General features: G+C 40.9%; 1 protein-coding gene across 1 annotated transcript in view; it reads left to right on the forward strand.

Moving 5' to 3' along the window:
• Window positions 19,181–23,632, forward strand: part of TNN (tenascin N) — a 72,416-nt gene continuing 67,964 nt past the window's right edge. The window contains exon 1 of the mRNA XM_018060625.1: window positions 19,181–19,271. The gene's annotated coding sequence lies outside the window, so the exon portion shown is untranslated. The remainder of the gene's footprint in view (window positions 19,272–23,632) is intronic.

Here is a 23,632-nt window from a genome sequence, read left to right on the forward strand (position 1 = left end):
AGGAAAGAAGGAAGTTAAACAGTCATTATTAACACATGATATGAAAATTTACATAAAACCTGTAAAAATCTATGGAAAAACTACTGGAATTAAAAGAGAATGAAAAAAAATATGAAGTACCTTAGAGTAAATCTAATAAAAGATCTATAAGATCACTATGGAGAAAATTGTAAAACTTTCTTAAGGAAGATCCAGATAAATGGTGAGAGGGCTTATCTTTGTAGACAGGAAAACTGAGTTGTGATTCTTTCAAAATTCCCTGTATTAGTTTGTTAGGGTTAGCATAACAATACCATAGACTGGGTGGCTTAACCAACAGAGAATTTTTTTTTTTTTCATAGTTCTGGAGACTAGAACAGATCAAGTTGTCAACAGGTTTGATTTCTTCTGAGACCTCTCTCCTTGGCTTGCAGCCAGTCATTTTTTCTCTGTGTCTTCATGTGGTTATGATGTCTGTGTCATAATCTCCTCTTCTTAGAAGGACACCAGTCATATTGGGTAAGGGTCTACCTATGACCTACTTATATTTAACTTTACCTCTTTAAAGAATCTATCTCCAAATACACATTGAAGGTACTGGGTGTAAACACTTCAACATATAAAATTTAAAAGGAAAATTTTCAGCTTATAACTTTCTTTAAATCAGTCTACAAATTGAAGACTACCCCAATCAAATCCCAGCAAGCTTTTTCATGGAACTTGACCTTCTGAATCTCAGTTTATATGAAACAACAAAGGTCTTATATAGACTAAATTTTTTTTGAAGAAAAGAATGAAATGGTAGGGAATGCCTGATTGGATAATAAAACATAAAATTATAATAATCAAGGCAGGGAATATTGGTATAGGAATAAACAAATAAATCAAGGAAACAGAATAGAGAACTGAGAAGCAAGCCCACACACATATGAAACCTTGATAAATTAGAGATGACATAGCATATTAGAGGGCCTAACATGGCCTATTAAATAAATGATGTTAACACAACTAGGTATCTACATAGAAAAAGAAAATAAAATTGGATGCTTTCTTTTACCCTGGGGGAAAAAAAAAATTCTGGGTATACTACTGATATAAATCTAAATGTGTTAAGCAAAACTTTGATGCCTTTAGAGGAAAATATAGGTGCCTATCTATTTACCTCAAGATAGGGAAATAGTTCTTAAATAAGTCATTAAAACAACAAATCATAAAGGGAAAGGCTGATAAATTTGAACAAATTAAAATTAAAAACTTTTGCACAGAAAAATACCAGGAAAAATAGTTAGAAGCACAAATAAGAAGAAAATAGCGTTACTGCAATAATGCCAAGAATTAAGATCTAGGATACATAAAGGACTACAAGTCAATAAGAAAATACACAAAATCCAGGACAGTTCCCAGAAGCAGAAACAAACAACATCCAAAAAAAAAAAGGGAAAAAATACTCAACCTTAGTATTGACTAGGAAAACAATAAATAGATCCAGCAGACACTATTTCACTCATGCCAGGTTGCCCATAATATAAAAAAATTAAAGTAATTCAATTTCAAGAGCAGGAGAGTCATATACTCCTGGGTAGAACAGAAATAGGTATAACTATTCCAGAGAATAATTTAGCCATATTTAGTAAAGTTGAAGACGTGTGCTTCAGGACCTAACACTTTTTCCCATGTATAGAAGAGATCTGTAAGGATTATTAAGCATAGCATTATTTATAACTGCAAGTAATTGGAATTACCCTAATCACCTAATCATTAACAGCAAAATGGGTAGAATTTTGTGGTGTATTCATACAAAGCAGGTAACAACAGAAATAAGTGGACCAGAGTAACAGGTATCAACATTGTGGCAGATCGATCCTAGGCAGACAAGATCCCAATAATTCCCATGTACCCGTGTCCACATCTTTGTGTAGCCCCCTCCCCTGGAATGCAGGCAGAACTTGTACCTTGATTCTGATCAATGAGCTATGGCAAAATCAACAAGAGTAATCTTATACATTATATGATTCCATTTTAGCAGACTAGAGTAAGAGACCTGCTGACCTTGCAAAGAAGCCAGCTGCTATAAGGTGACCTGCCCAGGGAGAGGGCAACATGGCAAGGAAGTGGATGTCCTCTAAAAAATCCAGGGCTCTCAACCACATGAACTCAAGGAAAAGAATTATGCCAAAACCAGAATGAGCTTAGAAGCAGATTCTTCCCCAGTCAGGCCTTCAAAAGAGAATGTAGCATTGTCAACACCTTGATTGCAACCTCATGAAACCCTGAGCAGAGGACCCAGTTAAGCTATGGCTGGACTCTGGGTCCATAGAAACTATGAAATAACAAGTGCTGTCTTAAGCTATTACATTTGGGGTAGTTTGTTACACAGCAATAGAAAAATAATACAGAGTGTTCCCCAATGGTCAGTGGTTAGGATTCAGTGCTTTCATTGCCATGGCCCAGGTTCAATCCCTGGTTGGGGAACTGAGATCCTGGAAGATGTGTGGCACAGGAAAAATAAAAAATTAACACAAACATGGATAAAAACATAATATTAATAGATATAAAGCAAGTTTCAGGAAGAGACATACAATATATATGATACCATTTGCATAAAGCTTAAAAGCACACAAACCAATTTTGTATACTGTTTTTAGGCTTGCATATAGACATGTATAGTAAAAGTATAAAGACAGGCACTGGAATAATTGTCTCAATTTCAGGAAGATGTTTCTCTCTTGCAGATAGGGCAATATGATCAGAGAGGCACATACAGATACTTTAACAGTGTTTATATAGCTTTATTTCATAAGCTGGGTAGAAGTTTAAGAGTGCTTACAATACTCTTCTGGAGAAAGGAATGGCAACGCACTCCAATATTCTTGCCTGGAGAATTCCATGGACAGAGGAGCATAGTGGGCTACAGCCCATGGGGTTGCAAAGAGTCAGACACTACTGAGTGACTCACACACATAATACTCTATACCTTTCTGTATATCTGAAATATCCCATAATTCAAAACCAATTATCTTCAACTTTAGGTTCCAGTGGGGATGACTTGTGTTGACAATGAGTTGTGCCCACTTTCCCAAACCTGTAACTGGGAAGAGAGTGGGAGAAAGAAGAGCCTTATAGAGCTTGGCTGAGGATGGATATAGGATAACAGAGATGGAAGGAGATGGGAGGAGAGGTGGCCAGAGGGATAAGTCTACAGAGGTACCCTCAGTCACCAGGGAGCCATACATAGACTCATCTCCCAGAGACCACAGATGGGCTTAAATTGGTGACCTCAGCAGTTCCACAGTAAGACCTTATCATTAGCTGTGGCTTTGCCCTTGCTTGCAATGGAATAGCTACCACACAGCAGCCTTGCTGTAATCCTACACTCTGAGAGAACAGCAATTAAAAAAAAAAAACATAAATGAAAATGCTGGCAATTAGGCAATTAGGGAGAATCAAAGTTAAGTTAAAAATAAAAACAAAAACCGTAAAACAGAAGTCTGAACAGCCTGACCTTAGAAGGAAAACTTGAGATAGAAGGCTATGACTCAGTTTGTAGAGCAACTGATTGAATTTTCCTATCATATTTCAGCAGTTAGTCATCTTCAGGGAGGGACAGTGGGGTCTTTCTCTTCTTTGGTTTATAATCATGAAGTTTGGGAGATATTACGATACCTTGGTTGTACAAAGGAACCTCCAAGTCCCAAGAGGACAGAGAGAGGAATTTCCAGTGGTGTGCTGGTAACACTGAACACTTGGTTCTCCAGAAAGAGAAAGCTCCTTGCTGATTTCCATACTATAAATACTCAGTGATTTTTAAGCCACCAATGTGATGTCACTGAGTGTGGACCTGGGAAGAGTTAGGAAGCTCGCAAAATCCTGTACGTGCCGGTTTCAATATACAACTGAAATTTCCATCCTATTAAGGTGGTGAGCAGCCCTGGCAGGAGAAGGACTACTACCAGGGCGGAGACTCGTATGTATGACTTCTCCTGTCTCCCTCCCAGCCCAAAGATGCTGGGGTTTTATTATTCCACTTAGAAGGAAAAAGCATTCCCTTTGTTGTTGTTGTTCAGTCTCTCCTTCATGTCTGACTCTTTTGCAACCCCATGAACTGTAGCCCGTCAGCATCCTCCCTCCATGGGATCTTCCCGAACCAGGGATGGAACACATGCCTCCTGCATTGGCAGGCAGGTTCTTTACCATAGAGCCACCAGGGAAGCCCACTTCCTGCAGTTTTAGAGGATACCAATCAATCCCTCTTCAGTCGTGTCCAACTCTTTGTGACACCATGGACTGTATATAGCCCACCAGGCTCCTCCATCCATGGAATTTTCTAGGCAAGAGTACTGGAGTGGGTTGCCATTTCCTTCTCCAATTCAGAGGATAAGGATATATTAAATACATTAATACCAAAATTCTATTCTTTTTTCAGTGAAGCAGTGGAGATGAGCGGCCCTCCCTGAGGAAGCCAGGGAGTCAGTGCTGGGATGAAGTTCAACCTATGTACCATCATTTTTCCATCATCGTCAGCCTAGAGAGTAGGTCTCTTTGTAGATCTCTAGGAAGCTCATATGAGGCTGAGTTTGGGAACTCCCCTTGGAGAATGTCAAGTCCCTGGGTCACTGTGCTCAGTTTTACAGTCCCCTTAAAGTTTTGCAGTTTAAGGGCATTTTCTGTAATTAAAAAAAATCAGGAGGTCTGTATTAGTTAGAATGATCTGAATACAAGTAACAAAACACCCTGGCCCAACTGCTTAAAACAACGAAGAAATATATTGTCTCAGATCAAGAGAAGTCCCAAGGTAGGAAAGCTCCCAGGTGGGCTCAGGGGTTCAAGGAATGTCATTAAGGACTCAGATTCCTCTCGCAGTTCTGCTCTGTCGTGCCTTGTCCTGCTTAGCTCCCTCATGGTTATAAGATGGCTGCCATGTTCCAGGCAAGCGTGGCCACAGCCTCGGGAAGGAGAAGGACCCATTCTTTTCATACGTAAACATTTTTCAGAAGCCCCATTTGACAGAAGCAGATCAAATATTTTTTTCCTAAAAAAACCTATTTCATAGACTGGAAATCACTATGATTAGCTGAGAATAAATCAGGATTTAACCATGGGTCCCACAGGAGAGAGGAACAGACAAAATCGTAGTCCCACTTGAGAGGCAACTATCATCCCAAAGATTCTTTCACTGCTCCGAATCTAAGACTGTTGACTTTTACAGGTAAGTTTGGTCCTTCTGGCTGATTGGAGAGAGCCACTTGAATCAGACCAATCAACTTGATCAGAAACAAATTATGCTCTGTTTATGCAATTGATTAACCTTAAGATCAGTTTATCAAAAAGTATTTGTTAAGGACCCAGTGGGAACTGGCACTTGAAAGTCACAACTATTAGGCACTGGGCCCAGTGACGTGTGGATGTGAACAATTGGATTGAGAGCTTCTAATCAACTGACAGAATAAATATAAATTTCTTCCAGGTGAGCAGAGGTAAAACTCAAAAAATACGTGACTATGATTTTTTAATATGGGTACCAAGACAATTTATTCAGGGACAAAAATCTTTCTAATAAATGGGGTTAAGACAACTGGATATCCACACACAAAAGAATAAAGTTGGACCCTTACCTCCCAGCATATAGTAAAGTTAACTCAAAATGGATCACTGACCTAGATATAAGCGTCTAAGCTATAAAAAACTTAGATGAAAACTTGTAAATCTCATGATCTGAGATTAGTCATTGGTTTCTTATATATGATACCTAAAGCATCAGCAATGAAAGATAAAAAGAATAAATTTGACTTCATCAAAATTAAAAATTTGTGTGCTTCAAAGTACACTATCAAGAAAACGAAAAGACAATCCAAAGAATGGAAGAAAATATTTGCAAATCATATTTATTAAGGGTCTAATGTCCAGAAAATATAATGAACCCTTTCAATACAACAATAAAAAATGAATAATTCAATTTAAAGATGGGCAAAGGCTTTGAATAGACATTTCTCCAAAGAAGATATACAAGTGGCCAATAAGCAGATAAAAAATGCTCAACATTATTAATTATTGATAAAATACAAATCAAAACCTCAAGATATTACTTCACACACACTGGAAGTGAAAGTTGCTCAGTCATATTTGACTCTTTGTGACCCCACTGACTATACAGTCCATGAAATTCTCCAGGCTGGAATACTGGAGTGGGTGGCCATTCCAATCTCCAGGTGATCTTCCCAACCCAGGGATCAAATCCAGGTCTCCCGCATTGCAGGCGGATACTTTACCAGCTTAGCTACCAAGGAAGCTCCAAAGGGGATGCTGTGGCTGCGTGGACTGGGAATTGAATCTGGGCTTCCCACGTGGCAGGTGAGAATTCTACCACTGAACCACTCATGCATCAGTCGTCCCACACACCAGGATGACTATAATTAAGAAAGACAGACAACAAACAAGTGTTGGAGAGGATACGAAGAAACTGGAACTCTTATACGCAGCTAGTGGGAATGTAAAATGGTGTAGCCACTTTGGCAATCATTTGACTGTTCCTCAAAAAGATACAAATAATAAAGTTACCATATGGCCCAGAAATCAATTCCATACCTAGGTGAATACCAAGAGAAATGAAAACGTATATCTGCATAAAAACCTGTGCACAAATGTTCATAGTAGTAATATTCATTATAGGCAAAAAGTGGACATGACTCAAGTTTCCATCAATGGATGAATGGATAAAATGTAGTATATCCATATGATGGAATATTATTTGGCCAGGAAAAGGAATGAAGTACTGATGCATTCTATATGAACTTTAAAAACACTATGGTAAGTGAAAGAAATCAGTCACAAAGTTCATATACTGTGTGATTTTATTTATTTGTAATGTCTAGAATAGATGAAATCAGTGAGACTGCAGGTAGATTAGTGGCTGTCACAGGCTTGGGGAAGAAGAAATGAGAAGTGACTATTGGGGATTTGTTTTTAGGGTGAGGAAAATGTTCTCAAAGTAAATACTGTTGATGATTATACAATCTGATGAATACGCTAAGAACCACTGAATTGTATATTTTAAAAGAACAAATTCTATAGTATTTGAGTTACATTACAATGAGAATATTTATAGGACTACCTCAGGCCTTGGTGTTGGGGGGATTAAATCAGACCAAAACATCAGTGGGCTAATAAATGTTTATTTTGAAAAATTTGTAAAATTATTTTACTCTGAAATGTATACATTTCATTTTATCTCCTTCTGCTTCTTTGGTCCAAATGAATTCTTGTGTACACCGGTGGTTCTCAGCTTTGGCTGCATATTTTGGAGTCACCATTGGAACTTTCAGAAAATCTAATTCATTGGTCCAACCCATGGCCAATTAAATCAGAGTCTCTAGTTCCCCTCCCCAACACCCCTGGCATTTTATTTTATTAAAAACTCCCTGGTTATTCCCATATGCTGTCAAGACAGAAATTAAACAGTAGATGGAAATCTGAGCAGAACTGCTTCATATTTTGAGGTGGTTCTTTAGCTAATTCTTTCCCCTCCCTTGGGTTTATTGAGATACAATTAATATACATTAAAATAGATCCTTTTTAAAGAATATGATTCAATGAATATTGACAAATCTATATAGTCCTTTGACAGCCAAGGTATAAAACATTTTCATTACTGCCCCCAATGCCTTTGTTTCCCTTTGTAATCAGTCCTTTCCCCCATGTATTAGAATTCTATGCAGCATAAAAAGCAGGTCCTTGAAAGTACATAAAAAATTGGGAAAAAATTTACTATATAAAATGGAGCAAAAAGTATATAATGTAATCTTAATTGTTTAATCTTTCTTATCCATAGGTACAGACATGGACGTTTCTTCATATATGTATACATCTGTAGAAAAAAAATCAGTTGTTATCTCTGGTTGTGGAAATTACAGTAATCAAATTACAGTTAATTTTCTTCTTTACATTTTTATGCATGTTCTAGTTAGTCTATAATTATGTTATGTTTATAATGAAAACAATAATGATATCTACAAAACAGTGATCTATGGGCAAGGGATGCATGAAGAGCCTCATAAAGACCAAACTGCCATCCCCTTCAAGGTTCCAGGTCCCTAGCTATAAGTCGGACACGACTGAAGTGACTTAGCAGCTACAAATCTAGCCTTCTGACCCCACACATTTCAGGTGATTGGCTCATTACAAATGTTATAGCAAAAAGAAATTAATAAGAAGATATCGACTTCTACTGAGATAGATATCACAGAATATTGACCCAGAGAAGAAAATATTAATGAAAGAAGAACCAAGGTCTCCCATTGCCTTGAAGGGAGTAATAAACCCTCCTGTTTGCTGAATGCCATGTTCTGTTTATTTTGCAAGCACCTGTGCATTTAAAAATCAAAGATGCCATATCCCTGTAAACACTATTAGAATTTGAAATCAGTGTCTACCACAAAGGGAATGGGTCCCTGTGGGTATAGAATAGATAAAAACTTAGAGCAGAGATACAGTGAGCAAGTGAGCTAAGACAAGATCTTGACAGTGGAGGTCTGTTCAGTTTGTGTTTTAGTTCCTTTAGATTCAGCAGAATCTTAATTAAAGATACTAAGACATATCTTCCAACCAGCTCAAATCAGACCCAGACCAGCTAAAACCAGCTCCAGGTCTCCAAACTAGACACAAGTGATTCGGGTTCCTCCAGAGCCAGCAGATTGGTGTTCTGGGTTTTGAGTGATTTCTTAGGACAAATAAAATTGGATATGACTGCAGTTGGAATGCTTTTCCTACATCTTTTTCAAATAAAAGAAGATGATATAATAACATGTTGGTTGAACCACCATTTGAACAAGCAACTTTTTTTTTCCAGGTTGTTCTGTGATGGGTTACATTTATTTGGACAGAATAATGGGTTGAAATTAGTTTCAGGTTAAACTATTTCCCTAGTTTGGGTACAGGCTCCATATGATTTTTCCATTGTTGCATAGCAAACCTCTCCAAAATACAGTGACTTAAAATAATGACTTATTTGCTCATAATTCTGTGGGTTGGCAGTTGGAGGAGACTGGGGCCAGGATGGCTCACGTAGTATTGGCTGGGCTCATTCAAATGTCTGTGGCTTCAGCGAGGCTGGTGAGGCCTCTTTTTCCTGTGCTCCTTCATCATTAGAAGGCATTAGTTTTCCAAGATGGTGAGAGTGGAAGCTTCAAGGCCCCTTGAGGCTCATGCTCATGTTCATAGTGACACTTAGCTTCAATCTTCCAGGCAAAGGAAATCACAAAGGTAAGCCGGCTTCAAGTGGTGGGGACATAAATTCAATCCCTTGCAGGGACAAGCTGCAAAGAATCTATGGCCATTTAGGGACTTCCCTGGTGGTCCAGTGGTTAAGACTTTGCCTTTCAATGCAGGGGGTTTAGGTTCAATCCCTGGTCAGAGAACTAAAATCCCATATGCCTTGGGCCCAAAAATCAAAACATAAAATGGAAGCAATACTGTAACAGATTCAATAAAGATTCAGTTCAGTTTAGTCTCTCAGTTGTGTCTGAGTGTGCCGATCTTTGCGACCCCATGGACTGCAGCACGCCAGGCTTCCCTGTCTATCACCTATTCTGGTGCTTACTCAAACTCATGTCCATTGAGTCGGTGATGCCATCCAACCATCTTATTCTCTGTTGTCCCCTTCTCCTCCTGCCTTCAATCTTTCCCAGCATCAGGGTCTTTACCAATGAGTCAGTTCTTCGCATCAGGTGGCCAAAATATTGGAGTTTCAGTTTCAACATCAGTCCTTCCAATGATTATTTAGGACTGATTTCCTTTAGGATTGGCTGATTTGATCTCCTTGCAATCCAAGGGACTCTCAAGAGTCTTCTCCAACATCACAGTTCAAAAGCATTAATTCTTCGGTGCTCAACTTTCTTTATAGTCCAACTCTCACATCCCATACATGACTACTGGAAAAACTATAGCTTTGACTAGACAGACCTTTGTTGGCCAAGTAATGTCTCTGCTTTTGAATATGCTATCTAGGTTGGTCATAGCTTTTCTTCCAAGGAGCAAGCGTCTTTTAATTTCATGGTTGCAGTCACCATCTGCAGTGATTTTGGAGTCCAAAAAAATAAAGTCTCTCACTGTTTCCGTTATTTCCCCATCTATTTGCCATGAAGTGATGGTCCTGGTTGCCATGATCTTAGTTTTCTGAATGTTGAGCTTTAAGCCAACTTTTTCACTCTTCCCTTTCACTTTCATCAAGAGGCTCTTTAGCACTTTTTCACTTTCTGCCACAAAGGTGGTGTCATCTGCATATCTGAGATTATTGATATTTCTCCCAGCAATCTTGATTCGTTTGTGCTTCATCCAGCCCAGCATTTTTCATGATGTACTCTGTATATAAGTTAAATAAGCAGGGTAACAATATATATAGCCTTGACATACTCCTTTCCTGATTTGGAATCAGTCTATTGTTCCATATCCAGTTCTAATTGTTGCTTCTTGACCTGCTTATAGATTTCTCAAGAGGCAGGTCAGGTGGTCTGGTATTCCCATCTCTTGAAGAATTTTCCACAGTTTGTTGTGATCCACACAGTCAAAGGCTTTGGCCTAGTAATAAAGCAGAAATAGATGTTTTTTTCTGGAACTCTAGTGCTTTTTTGATGATCCAGCAGATGTTGGCAATTTGATCTCTGGTTCCTCTGCCTCTCCTAAATCCAGCTTGAACATCTGAAAGTTCATGATTCATGTACTGTTGAAGCCTGGCTTGGAGAATTTTTAGCATTACTTTGCTAGTGTGTGAGGTGAGTGCAATTGTGTGGTAGTTTGAACATTCTTTGGCATTGCCCTTCTTTGGGATTGGAATGAAAATTGACTTTTTCCAGTCCTGTGGCCACTGCTGAGTGTATTTGCTGGCATATTGAGTGTAGCACTTTCACAGCATCATCTCTTAGGATTTGAAAAACTCAACTGGAATTCCATCACCTCCACTAGCTTTGTTCATAGTGATGGTTCCTAAGGCCCATTTGACTTTGCATTCCAGGATATCTGGCTCTTGGTGAGTGATCACACCATGGTGGTTATTCTGGTCATGAAGATATTTTTTATATAGTTCTTCTGTGTATTCTTGCCACCTCTTCTTAATGTCTTCTGCTTCTGTTGGGTCCATACCATTTCTGTCCTTTATTGTGCCCATCTTTTCATGAAATGTTTCCTTGGTATCTCTAATTTTCTTAAGAGATCTTTAGTCTTTCCCATTCTATTGTTTTCCTCCATTTCTTTGCACTGATCACTGAAGAAGGCTTTCTTATCTCTCCTTGCTATTCTTTGGAACTCTGCATTCAAATGAGTGTATCTTTCCTTTTCTCCCTGCCTTTAGCGTCTCTTCTTTTCTCAGCTATTTGTAAGGCCTCCTCAGAAGACCATTTTGCCTTTTTGCATTTCTTTTTCTTGTGGATGCTGTTAATAATTGCCTCTTGTACAATGTCATGAACCTCTGTTGATAGTTCTTCAGGCATTCTATCAGATCTAATCCACTGAATCTATTTGAAACTTCCTCTGTATACTCAGGGAGGAGCCACCCCACACCCGAGGCCAGGGGCAGCGGCCAGGAGGAGCAATCCTAAGTCCAAGGAGCAGTGGCTGCATGGGCACAGGAAGGCCTAGAGGAGCCATCCCATGTTGAAGGTCAGGAAGGGCAGCAGTGAGGAGACACCACTCATCCAAGGTAAGGAGCAGCAGCTGTGCCTTGCTGGAGCAGCTGTGAAGAGCTACCTCATGCCCAAGGTAAGAGAAACCCAAGTAAGATGGTAGGTGTTGCAAGAGGGCATCAGAGGGCAGACACACTGAAAGCATACTCACAGAAAACTAGTCAATCTAATCACACTAGGACCACAGCCTTGTCTAACTCAATGAAACTAAGCCATGCCTGCGGGGCAACCCAAGACAGGCTGGTCATGGTGGAGAGGTCTGACAGAATGTGGTCCACTGGAGAAGGGAACGGCAAAACACTTCAGTATTCTTGCCTTGAGAACCCCATCAACAGCATGAAAAGGCAAAATGATAGGATACTGAAAGAGGGACTCCCCAGGTCAGTAGGTACCCATTATGCTACTGGAGATCAGTGGAGAAATAACTCCAGAAAGAATGAAGGGATGGAGCCAAAGCAAAAACAATACTCAGCTGTGGATGTGACTGGTGATAGAAGCAAGGTCCGATGCTGTAAAGAGCAATATTGCATAGGAACCTGGAATGTCAGGTCCATGAATTAAGGCAAATTGGAAGTGGTCAAACAAGAGATGGCAAGGGTGAACATCGACATTCTAGGAATCAGCGAACTAAAATGGATTGGAATGGGTGAATTTAACTCAGATGACCATTATATCTACTACTGTGGGCAGGAATCCCTCAGAAGAAATGGAGTAGCCATCATGGTCAACAAAAGAGTCTGAAATGCAGTACTTGGATGCAATCTCAAAAATGACAGAATGATCTCTGTTCGTCTCCAAGGCAAACCATTCAATATCACAGTTATCCAAGTCTATGCCCCAACCAGTAACACTGAAGAAGCTGAAGTTGAATGGTTCTGTGAAGACCTACAAGACCTTCTAGAACTCACACCCAAGAAAGATGTCCTTTTCATTACAGGGGACTGGAATGCAAAAGTAGGAAGTCAAGAAACACCTGGAGTAACAGGCAAATTTAGCCTTGGAATGCAGAATGAAGCAGGGCAAAGACTAATAGAGTTTTGCCAAGAAAATGCACTGGTCATAGCAAACACCTTCTTCCAACAACACAAAAGAAGACTCTACGCATGGACATCACCAGATGGTCAACACCAAAATCAGATTGATTCTATTCTTTGCAGCCAAAGATGGAGAAGCTCTGTACAGTCAACAAAAACAAGACCAGAAGCTGACTATGGCTCAGATCATGAACTCCTTATTACCAAATTCAGACTGAAATTGAAGAAAGTAGGGAAAACTGCTAGACCATTCAGGTATGACCTAAATCAAATCCCTTATGATTATACAGTGGAAGTGACAAATAGATTTAAGGGCCTAGATCTGATAGATAGAGTGCCTTATGAACTATGGAATGAGGTTCATGACATTGTACAGGAGACAGGGATCAAGACCATCCCCATGGAAAAGAAATGCAAAAAAGCAAAATGGCTGTCTGGGGAGGCCGTACAAATAGCTGTGAAAAGAAGAGAGGCACAAAGCAAAGGAGAAAAGGAAAGATATAAGCATCTGAATGCAGAGTTCCAAAGAATAGCAAGAAGAGATAAGAAAGCCTTCTTCAGCGATCAATGCAAAGAAATAGAGGAAAAGAACAGAGTGGGAAAGCCTAGAGATCTCTTCAAGAAAATTAGAGATACCAAGGGAATATTTCATGCAAAGATGGGCTTGATAAAGGACAAAAATGGTCTGGACCTAACAGAAGCAGAAGATATTAAGAAGAGGTGGCAGGAATACACAGAAGTACTGTACAAAAAAGATCTTCACGACCCAGATAATCACGATGGTGTGATCACTCATCTAGAGCCAGACATCCTCGAATGTGAAGTGAAGTGGGCCTTAGAAAGCATCACTACAAACAAAGCTCGTGGAGGTGATGGAATTCCAGTTGAGCTATTTCAAATTCTGAAAGATGATGCTGTGAAAGTGCTGCACTCAATATGCCAGCAAGTTTGGAAAACTCAGCAGTGGCCACAGGACTGGAAAAGGTCACTTTTCATTCCAATCCCGAAGAAAGGCAATGCCAAAGAATGCTCAAACTACCGCACTATTGCACTCATCTCACATGCTAGTAAAGTAATGCTCAAAATTCTCCAAGCCAGGCTTTAGCAATACGTGAACCATGAACTTCCTGATGTTCAAGCTGATTTTAGAAAAGGCAGAGGAATCAGAGATCAAATTGCCAACATCCTCTGGATCATGGAAAAAGCAAGAGAGTTCCAGAAAAACATCTATTTCTGCTTTATTGACTATGCCAAAGACTTTGACTGTGTGGATCACAATAAACTGTGGAAAATTCTTCAAGAGATGGGAATACCAGACCAGCTGACCTGCCTCTTGAGAAATCTGTATGTAGGCCAGGAAGCAACAGTTAGAACTGGGCATGGCACGACAGACTGGTTCAAATAGGAAAAGAAGTATGTCAAGGCTGTATATTGTCACCCTGCTTATTTAACTTCTATGCAGAGTACATCATGAGAAACACTGGACTGGAAGAAACACAAGCTGGAATCAAGATTGCTGGGAGAAATATCAATAACCTCAGATATGCAGATGACACCACCCTTATGGCAGAAAGTGGAGAGCAACTAAAAAGCCTCTTGATGAAAATGAAAGTGGAGAGTGAAAAAGTTGGCTTAAAGCTCAACATTCAGAAAACGAAGATCATGGCATCTGGTCCCATCACTTCATGGCAAATAGATGGGGAACCAGTGAAACAGTGTGAGAGTTTATTTTTTGGGGCTCCAAAATCACTGCAGATGGTGACTGCAACCATGAAATTAAAAGACGCTTGCTCCTTGGAAGAACAGTTATGACCAACCTAGACAGCATATTCAAAAGCAGAGACATTACTTTGCCGACTAAGGTCTGTCTAGTCAAGGCTGTGGTTTGTCCAGTGGTCATGTATGGATGTGAGAGTTGGACTATGAAGAAAGCTGAGCGCTGAAAAATTGATGCTTTCGAACTGTGGTGTTGGAGAAGACTCTTGAGAGTCCCTTGGACTGCAAGGAGATCCAAACCAGTCCATTCTGAAGGAGATCAGCCCTGGGATTTCTTTGGAAGGAATGATACTAAAGCTGAAACTCCAGTACTTTGGCCACCTCATGCGAAGAGTTGACACATTGGAAAAGACTGTGATGCTGGAAGGGATTGGGGGCAGGAGGAGAAGGGGATGACAGAGGATGAGATGGCTGGATGGCATGGCTGACTTGATGGCCGTGAGTCTGAGTGAACTCCGGGAGTTGGTGATGGACAGGGAGGCCTGGCGTGCTGCGATTCATGGGGTCGCAAAGAGTTGGACACGACTGAGTGACTGAACTGAACTGAACTGTATAATCATAAGGAATTTGATTTAGGTCATACCTGAGTGGTCTAGTGGTTTTCCCTACTTTCTTAATTTAAGTCTGAATTTGGTAAAAAGGAGTTAATGATCTGAGCCACAGTCAGCCTCTGGTCTTGTGTTTGCTGACTGTATAGAGCTTCTCCATCTTTGGCCACAAAGAATAAAATCAATCTGATTTTGGTATTGACCATCTGGTGATGTCCATGTATAGAGTCTTCTCTTGTGTTGTTGGAAGAGGGTGTTTGCTATGACCAGTGCGTTCTCTTGGCAAAACTCTATTAGCCTTTGCCCTGCTTCATTCGGTACTCCAAGGCCAATTTGCCTCTTACTCCAGGTATCTCTTGACTTCCTACTTTTGCATTCTAGTCCCCTATAATGAAAAGGACATCTTTTCTGGGTGTTCATTCTAGAAGGTCTTGTAGGTCTTCACAGAACTGTTCAGCATCAGCTTCTTCAGCATTACTGGTCAGGGCGTAAACTTGGATTACTGTGATATTGAATGGTTTGCCTTGGAAATGAACAGAGATCATCTGTCATGTTTTGAGATTGCATCCAAATATGTGTATCAGACTCTTTTGTTGACTATGAGGGCTACTCCATTTCTTCTAAGGGATTCTTGCCCACAGTAGTAAATATAATGGTCATCTGAGTTAAATTCACCCATTCCAGTCCATTTTAGTTCGCTGATTCCTAGAATGTCGATGTTCACTCTTGCTATTTCCTGTTTGACCACTTCCAGTTTGCCTTGATTCATGGACCTAATCTTCCAGGTTCCTGTGCAATATTGTTCTTTACAGCACTTACTTTTCTTCTATCACCAGTCACATCCACAACTGTGTTTTGTCTTTGCTTTGGCTCTGTCTATTCTTTCTGGAGTTAGTTCTTCACTGATCTCCAATCGCATACTGGGTACCTACTGACCTGGGGAGTTCATCTTTCAGTGTCCTATCTTTTTGCCATTTCATACAGTTCATGGGGTTCTCGAGGCAAGAATACTGAAATGGTTTTCCATTCTCTTCTCCAGTGGACCACCGTTTGTCAGAACTCTCCACTATGACCTGTCTGTCTTGGGAGGCCCTACAAGGCATGGCTCATAATTTCTTTGAGTTAGACAAGGCTGTGGTCTATAAATTTAAATATATGGTGTGAAGTGAAAGTCACTCAGTCACATTTGACTCTTTGCAACCCCATAGTCTATATAGTCCATGGAATTCTCCAAGCCAGAATACTGGAGTGGGTAGCCTTTCCCTTCTCCAGGGGATCTTTGTAGGTGGATTCTTTATCAGCTGAACCACAAGGGAAGTCCCAATAAAGATTTTAAAATATTAAAAAAAAAAAGAATTAAAAATCTGCCATGGAGTCCCAACCTGAAGGCCATGCAGTGCTGCTCAAGGAACAGAAAGCTTTGGAAACTGATTTACCTGTCTCTAAGTTATGGCCTGTCCCTGGCTGTGATGATTTCTTCCTAGGGTTTCTATCTCTCTCTCTTTATATTCGTAGTGGGATGTCAATAAATCACTTTTCTATCAAGAAATTAACAGAGAAATGTAGAATCCTGTGGGATGCTCTCAGTTCTAAGAAGCAAAATCCTGACTCAAGAAAGTGCTGAAGTAGAAAACGTGTGTGCTAAGTTGGATCTGGCTCTTTGCGACCCCACGGACTATAGCCCCCCAGGCTTCTCTGTGCGTGGGATCTTCCAGCCAAGAATACTGGAGTGGGTTGCCATTTCCTTCTCCAGGGGATCTTCCTGACTCAGCGACTGAACCAGTGTCTCTTGCATCTCTTGCATTGGCAGGTGGGTTCTTTACCCACTGAATCACCTGGGAGCCCTAAAGAAAAAGTTGAGTGGTAACTAATTCAGCAGCTTAGTAATGTCATTAAAAAACCCAGATTCCTGCCATCTTTCTGCTTGGCCATCCCTGATACATTTTCTTTGTCTTTGGCTAAAACTCCTTTCGTTTGGTTGCAAGGTGTCTGACAAAGTCTCAGGCTTTATATAAAGATGTGACAATATGTGTCTCCTCCCTGGGTCATTTATTTTTTTTAGTTAGGACCTTTCCTTGAAGCCCCATCAGTAGCCTCTCCTTACAACTCACTGATCCCTAAAGCATTGCATATTCTTGTCTGAATCAGTCAGTAGTAAGGACCGTAGGAATACCCTGGTTAGTTTAGATAAATTAGAACCCACCTCCTGGAGCATGGAATGGGCCTATACACCCCTGAAGCCCAAGATCAGGAGAAGGCAAGTGGCTATTTAAGTAAAATTGGGGTTCTCATGGGCAAGAGGAAGGGCAAGAGGGTTGCGGAGGCAGACAAAACAGTGCCTTCCACCAGTCATTAGGCCTGAATAGGTTTGGGGAATTTGCTTTGTCCTTGGGCATCTCGAGGAATAAATCTGTCATGCTGGAAAATTTAAAGTAATGCAATATGTACTTGGCAATACCATAGGTAGTGAGGGGAAAAGAAGAAAACTAAGTCCTTATTCTCCAGGAGCTTGTATTGAAATTAAGGAGCCTCCGCATAAACACACAGAGAAGTCAACCAGCACTATGGATCTTGAAATGAGGGCTACTGAGAAGAAATCCTGTGATCTGAGTGCCAACAGAAGTCACCTTTCTTAGAGAGTTAAATAAAATCAGCTCCAGCGTCCATCTGACAATCTGTGGGAAGCCCTGCCCCTGTTCCCATAACTGATTCTGTCCATCCTGTCATGGACAAGGTGAAAGTGCTTATGGCTTGTGGTTAGGGTCTTAGGTCTGGTTCTGGATTCTTGCTTCCTCTGAACTCCATTGCTCTATGTCTTACATCTTGTGACAGCTTCCTTCTCTTTGTGCAGCGTTCATCCCATGTGGGACCTTACTCCTCTCCTTTGATTGTTTTTCCTTCCTCTTCAGGCTAGTCAAAAATACACACACACACACACACACACACACACACACACACACACACGTGCATATTGTTTTCCAGGTTCTTTTCCATTATAGGTTATTACAAGATTTTGAATACAGTCCCTGTGCTATGTAGTAGGTCCTTGCTGTTGATCTGTTTTATAAATAGTTTTGTGTATCTGTTAATTGCAAATTCCTAATTTATCCCTCCCCCCCTCCCCTGAAGCTAACAGTTATTAAACCACCATTGTGTCCCTGGGATTAGTCAAAATTCTTCACATGTATCAACTCATTTAATCTTCACCATAATCACATTATTCTTTTTCAGAGATAAATAAGTAGAAGCAGGAAGAGGTTAAGTCAAAGTTCATCTGCCAGTAGCAGACACAAGCTTCAGATATACTCCATCCCACTCTGGACGCACCTTCACACTTCAGGAAGCAGCTCCTTGATCCCACGTCTCTTCTGTCCTCTTCCTTCTCCTGCTCTCTCTCCAACAACATTTGATGACTACAGGCCTGAACTAAACCATGTGGGCTTGTTCCATTATGTTGTAGATCTGTGCTCTAGAATCTACCTCAAGCAGGACAGGAGAGGGGTGAAGGGTAGGGCTCTGACCTATTGGAACAGCTGGTTCATAGAAAGGGTAAAGGCCTGGCCATCTGGGTGACAGGGGTCTTCTGTGCTGGTGAGTGGGAGGCCTCTGGGAAGGGCTGGGGGTCACAGTGGACTGTGAAATGGACCCTCTGGGTCTGCTATTGCTCTCAGGTCCCCTCAGAAACCCACCACTCCCAGCTGTGAGCTGATGGAGGGAGGCGGGGAGGGAGTCACAAAGGTTCTGTCCCTGAGGTCTCCGCTTTTAGTTTCTTTCTATGCTTGAGGTCTTTTCCTATTTTTAAAATGGTAGGCAATAAATTCCAGAGTGCCTGAAACAGTGAAAAAAGAGAGACTCGCTGAATGTACTTTCAAACCCCGAGACCCTGCTCTTGGCCAGGAGACATGCAAACTCTTTTAATAACTTTATTCTGGACCTACTTAAATGGAAACAGCCTCCAGTATTTTTAGCTGCTGCGTAACTGAAGTAAAAACAAAGGGGGGGAAATTCTGTGTATATTTTTTCCTTTCCTAGTTAGAATAAGAAAGACCTGTTCATTATCTCTTAACTGAATTTTTGCTGGGAAGAGAAGGGAACACCCAAGAGTCCCTCTTGGCTCCTCCCCTGGCCTGGATGGGATTTAAACTCAGAGACGACAGCTGAGGGAATTAGAGAACGAGGGATAGACAAGCACCAAGGTCTGCAGCCCCAGAGGCCTGGCTTCCAGGTAGCAGAAGTATTGGAAGTGGTACCACGCAGCCTCCAAGGTAAGAGCACCAATCTCTGAAGATTCTACCTGTTGGGGGGAGGATGGTGGCCAGGTGCGAATGAATTCATGGGCTTCAATTCTCGATCCTGAATATCCAGACAGAGTAATTGGTCTCCTGTCAACTCCAGAAGGTGATATTTATTTCCAATTAGGAAATACTGTTTCCTAATAATATTTCCCAGGACCTGAGTCCCTAACCAATAGTATACTTGATTCTCCAACTGAGCTAATCACAATCTTCTAACCTGGCCAGATGCAGTCTGTATTGTAGGGAAATTTCCACATGGAATAATAGATTTATATATTAAATGTTTCTTTTAAGTCTAGCATGTTCTCATCTCTATTTTTTTGTTGGCTTTACAATGTTAAAGACTTCTCTGGTTTTGTAATTTATCTGCTATATCTCACTTTTAAAAATTCTAAAATGGAGCTTTCATTTTAGTTGTGATCAGGAAAATATTATAACTTTTTTCTTTTCTGGATTTTGTATATTCCAATAAAGATGATGTTTGTGAATGAGCTTGATGAGCTGTGAAGTTTATTCAAATATTTAATTTGATCAGTTTTGATTCTTATTGTAAGAGGACAATGTCTTTTCTCAAAATCTTCATGCTATTACCCTCATAATGCCACAAAGGAAACATTTTGAAACTGTTCAAGGAATAATGTGGTGGGTTAGTTTTGGGAGATGTTTTCATTTATATATCTATTTATCTATTTTTATGTTTGGGAGAGAGCTAGGAGAAGGAGAGAGAAAGAATGAGTGAGAACAATCACTTAAAAGCACAAAACTGAGTTGCCTATATAAGCATCAAGAAAAGAACAAGTCCTAACATAAAAATGAGAAACTGCCCAAATCTGGACATAGGTTAACCACAGTGCCCAAAGTCCACTGGTTCTTGGAGAAGCTGAAGTATTACTAAGGTATCTGGTGACACCTGCTCAGCCAAGACTATAGATTGGTGGCTGGCTGAGCACAGAGACTACATGGAAAAAAAAATCAGTGTTTTTTGGCATTTGGACATTTGTTAGAGACTCAGAATCAAGGTGAGAGTGTTGGGAGAAGGAACTTAGGAAGGAATAAAGAGTACAAGCATCAGTATTATTTTCCCAGGGAGGAGGGGAAAAACCACCTGACACTCTTTTATGTAATTCTGAATCCTGCTATGTCCCTAAGTTTGTGGGCTGCAGTTGACTCCTGGAAGAGAAAAAAAAGGATAGCATGACTTGAAATCATCTTGTGGCTTCTGGTTTCCATCCCAGTCCTCGTCTGTGGTTTGAAATGAAGGGTAGACTGAGGTCTGTTCCCAAGAAGATGCCAGAGGAAATCGTGCCCAGACTCAGTGGAAACTCTTGTCCACCCAGTGCTCATTCCAGAGCCTTGACTCCTATAAGGTCTGGATACAGACATGAGATCATGGTTGAGGTTCTGTAGCAGTATCTGGAGTCACCAGAATGTGAGCTGATGAAGCTGCAATCTCAGATCTGAGATCTCAGGGGCTTTGCTGGGTTTCAGCACAGTAGACTCATTGTTAATGTCAACCAGCCACCATCTGAATATGTGCTGTTGGTCTCAAAGAGAGATCCAGTGAGTGTGGGTGGAGCAGTGCAAATCCTTGGAAATCAACAAGGAAAGGCCTCTCCTCTTTGATAGAAGGCTGGAGCTTTCAAGTTATTTCAATATGTGGAAAACCACATGCTAAACTAAAGAAAGGAATTGCAACTTTTTCATCATGTGCCGCTCTTCATTATCATTCAGCTGCAAGTATAGTTTCTCATCAGACGCCCCTCAGGACCATGGGGAACAAGGTGAATTTTGTATAAGGTAATATTTGGTCATTCTGGAGCCTGGGTGTTTGGTTTGATGTGGTTCGAGGTCTCTGAATTTTTGTCTTTGTGCCCATTTTGTCTTCTCCTCATGCATGAGCCTGTGCGTTCCCTTGAAAGCAAAATGAAGGTCTTTTTGTGTGTGTGTGACCTTCCTGGGGGATAAATAAATATCTTTGCTGGAGCTTCTAAACATTCTTAGTATAGAGCCTGGCACGTAATAAGTGCTTAGAAAATGGTAGCCACTTTCTCATCACCCATGTGAGCCTTTGCAGGGTGGATTAAGATTCAGTCGATAGAGACTTCCCTGGTGGCCCAGAGTTTAAGAATCTGCCTTGTAATGCACAGGACACAGCTTCAATCCCTGGTTAGGGAACTAAGATTCCACATGCCTTGGGGCAACTAAATCTGTGTGCCACAAATACTGAGCCTATGCACCACAGTGAAATATTTATGATGTAATGAATATCTTGAGTGCCCTAAGACCTGATGCAAAAAAAAAAAAAAAAAAATTAAAGAGAGATTCAGTTGATAGAACAAAACAATCACAGAAGCAATCCAAGAAAAAGTGATTGAGTGCTGAGGCTGGGTCAGGAATGCCATCCTTTATCTTTTCCAGCCTATGGCACATGGGCAGACTTGATAGAGTTCTTTGTGAGACGGGGTATTGCATGGGAATGTGAGGTCTTCATAAGGATTTCTTGGCCACTTACTGGGTGTACTCCACTGAGCTAGCAGAGTGGTTGAGTTGGAGGAACAGAGGTCTGAAATATGACCATATTAAGCCTTATCACCTAAAATCAATTTTTCATCCTCACTCACAACTTGCTGACTCATGTCCTATAGAGAATGCCTGTGCAGAGTTCAACGTCACAAAGACTAGAAATGAAAGTGCTCATATACACTTGGTTTGTCTAAAGAGTGACCCAGACAGGGAACAGTATGACCTTGTGCATCATTTGTTGTTGTTGTTTAGTGGCTAAATTGTGTCTGACTCTCGCAACCCCATGGATTGCAGCCCACCAGGCTCCTCTGTCCATGGGATTTCCCAGGCAAGAATACTGAAGTGTCTTGTCATATTCTTCTCTAGGTGATCTTCCTGACCCAGGGAGTGAACCCACGCCTCCTGATTTGGCAGGAGAATTCTTTACGACTGAGCCACCAGGGAAGGCCTTGTGTATCACAGGTGTTTGCAACCTGCAGGAGAAAAAGATACAGAGGTGAAACTCCTTGCATAAGGTTTCCAGGCCAGAGTGAATTGAGCCATGGCAAGTCCTCAGTTGCATGAGAACTTGCTCTCCTAGACTGAGTGTTTGAGTTAAAAGACCCTGGAGTCCCTCAGGGTCTTTTGAGTTAAAAGACCCTGAGTTAAAAGATCACTGGTGAATATGTCAGAGGGAGTGTGTGGGAGGAGTAAATTTTTCAGGGAACTTTTGTGACATCGCCACATCCCTAGCTACCACCTCCTTCACTTTCCTTCCTAGCTCAGTGATGTTCACCCTTTCATTTGGGGACAGAATATCTTTTAAAGTGATTCCACCCTGAAATCCAAGATAATACAGTTTTTCTAAAACCCAAAGCAGTGCTCTTATTTGCTGTGGTTAACTGTAAGGGCAAGATGACGTAATAAGGGAACCCGAGAAAGCCCTAATTTAAATAGATCTGTCATGGTAGCTAAGAAATTGGCTGCTATTCTCTTTGATCTAAGTAGTATATTTTATTCCTGCCCTTCTTTGGAGAAAATGAAGTGACATGAAGACCACCAGCCCTGGGATTGGAGAGGATCAGCTGGGATCAGGGTCCATCCTTCTCCTCTGGTGAAAGGCTTGGTTGACAATCACCCCTACAGACAGATGTCTTGGTCTGCATCATATTTCCTAGGAAGAGAGCTTTCTAGCCTCTCAAGAGAACTGAGCAGAATTTAACCTCTTTATGGGACAAGCAATAATTTATCTTTCTAGGGGTTTATCCTTGGAACTGCTCAGAAAAGTTTGTGTTTAACTGAGCACTCAATATGCCTTGGGCTTCCTTTATGTTGGAGAATCCCTCTCTTAAACATTTCAGGAAGGCAGACATTTGGTCTCTTTTTCACATATAGTAATTTTATTGGATTTTTTTCCATTCGATGCAATAATTATAGCAGAGAAATGAAGAACACAGATATGGGGCATGGACAGACCTGGTCTTGATCCCAGCTTGGGATATATTCCTTAGCTCAGATGGTAAAGAATCCACCTACAATGTGGGAGACCTGGGTTCAGTTCCTGGGTTGGGAAGATCCCCTGGAGAAGGAGTTGGCAATCCACTCCAGTCTTCTTGCCTGGGAAATCCCATGGACAGAGGAGCCTGGTGGGCTACAGTTCATGGAGTCGCTGAAGAGTCAGACACGACTGAGCGACTAATACACTTGCTTCTGATTAGCTGTGTGTCCTTAGGCAACTTACTTAACCTCTCTGAGCATTCTTAACAAAGAATGACATCAATTGACCACCAGGATTTTGAGGATTAAATGAGAATGCTGTCTCATTATTA

Source organism: Capra hircus, chromosome 16, assembly GCF_001704415.2.
Source record: "Capra hircus breed San Clemente chromosome 16, ASM170441v1, whole genome shotgun sequence".
NCBI classification, from domain to species: domain Eukaryota; kingdom Metazoa; phylum Chordata; class Mammalia; order Artiodactyla; family Bovidae; genus Capra; species Capra hircus.